The sequence below is a fragment of the Cebus imitator genome, unplaced genomic scaffold (assembly GCF_001604975.1).
Source record: "Cebus imitator isolate Cc_AM_T3 unplaced genomic scaffold, Cebus_imitator-1.0 Scaffold85, whole genome shotgun sequence".
Taxonomy (NCBI): Eukaryota; Metazoa; Chordata; class Mammalia; order Primates; family Cebidae; genus Cebus; species Cebus imitator.
In genome coordinates, this window is record NW_016107400.1 from 6,364,977 (window position 1) to 6,367,174 (window position 2,198).

Genomic DNA, 2,198 nt, shown 5'->3' on the forward strand with positions numbered 1-2,198 from the left:
ATATAAGTGGAATCATGCAGTATTTGTCTTTTTTATGTCTGACTCATTTCACTTAGCATAATGTTCTCAAGGCTCATACATGTTGTAGCATGTGTCAGAATTCTTTTTAAGGCTGAATAATATTTCATTGCATGTATATGCTACATTTTGCTCACCTGTTCATATTTTAGCTACTGTGAATAATGCTGCTGTCAACATGGGTAAAAATATCTCTTTCAGTCCCCGGTTTCACATTTTTTACTTTCAACCGATTTGTGTCCTTGGATCTAAAGCAGGTTCCCTCTCTCTCTCTCTTCCCCCCCCCCCTTTTTGAGATGGAGTCTTGCTTTGTCGCCCAGGCTGAAGTGCAGTGGATGGATCTCGGCTCACTGCAAAGTCCATCTCCCAGGCTCAGGTGATTTTCCTGCATCAGCCTCCCTAGTAGCTGGGATTACAAGTGCCCACGACCATGCCTAGCTGATTTTTTGTGTTTTTAGTAAAACGAGGTTTCACCACATTGGCCAGCTTGGTCTTGAACTCCTGACCTTAGCTGATGCCTGCCTCAGCCTCCCAAAGTGCTGGGATTACAGATGTGAGCCACTGCACCTGGCCTAAAGTGATTTCTCTTGTTGCAGACAGCATACAGTTAGATCAATTTTTTGAAAATCCATTCTGCCAATCTCTGACTTTTGACTTGAGAGTTTAATCCATTTACATTTAAAGTTCTTACTGAGAAGGAGGGACTTACTTTTCTCATTTTGCCATTTGTTTTCTATATACCTTACAGCTTTTCTTGTTCTTCATTTCCTGCATTGCTATCTTATTTTGTGGTTAGCTGATTTTTTTTTTTGCAGTGAAATGTTTTAATTCCCTTCTCATTTCCTTTTGTGTATATTTTAGAATTATAATTATTTTCTTTGTTGTTACCATGGGTATTACACTTAACATCCTAAAGTTAGAATATTCTGATTTGAATTTATACCAAGTTAAATTTAATAACATACAAAATCTCTGCCTCTGTGTACTCTGTTCCCATCCCTTTCAGTTATTGATGTTACAAAATTACATCTTTATACAGTGTACCCAAAAACATAAACTAGTAATTTTAAATAATGCATTAGTCTCTTAAATCATGTACAAAACAGAAAGTGGATTTTATGATATTTGTTTTTATAATTGCCCATGTATTTACTTCTACTGAAATAATTATTTCTTCATATTGCTTCAATACACTGTCCAGTGCACTTTTATTTCAACCTGCTGGACTTCCTTTAGTATTTCTTGCATGGTGACAAACTCTTTCTTCTAGTGGTGACAAACTCAGCTTTTGTTTATGTGGGAATGTCTTAATTTCTTTCACTTTCGAAGGACAGTTTTGACAGTTATAGGATTTGGGGTGGATTTTTTTTTTTTACTTTAGCATTTTGAATATATCAGCCCACTACCTTTTAACCTCCAAAGTTTTGATAAGAAATCTGCAGATAATCTTATTGAGGATGCCTTGTATGTGATGAGTCACTTCTTTCTCACAACTTTCAAGATTCTCTTTTTGTCTTTGGCTTCAGACAGTATGATTTTAATGTCTTAGTGTGAGTCTTTTTGAGTTAATCCTACTTGAAGTTTGTTGAGCTTCTTGGATGTTTATATTCATGTCTTTTATCAAACTTGGGAGTTTCTGCCCATAATTTCTTTAAGTAAGTTCTAAAATAATTCCCCTTTCTCTTCCTTTTCTCCTTCTGAAACTCCCATTGTACATTGTTGGTTTGCCTGGTGGTGTCCCACAAGTGTTCCAGGCTTTGTTCACTTTTTTCAATCATTTCTCTTTTTGTTCTTCAGCCTCAGTAATTTCAATTGCCCTATATTTAAATCTGTGGATTCTTTTTTCTGCTTCCTTAAATCTGCCTTTGAATCCATTTAGTGAATTTTTCATTTCATTTATTGTATTTCCATTTCTAGAATTTCTTTTTGATTTCTTTTTGGGTTTTCAATTTCTTTATTGACATTTTCATTATGTTTATGTATTTATGCATTGTTTTTCTTTCTTTCTCCATGTCTTCCTTTAGTTCTTTCAGCATCTTCAAGATAGTTGCTTTAAAGCCATTGTCTAGTAGGCTCACCATCTGATCATTCTCTGGGACAGTTTCTGTTGGTTTACTTTTTCCCTTTGAATGGGCCATACTTCGCCCTCCCCTCCCTTCCACTTCCCTTCCCCTCCCTTC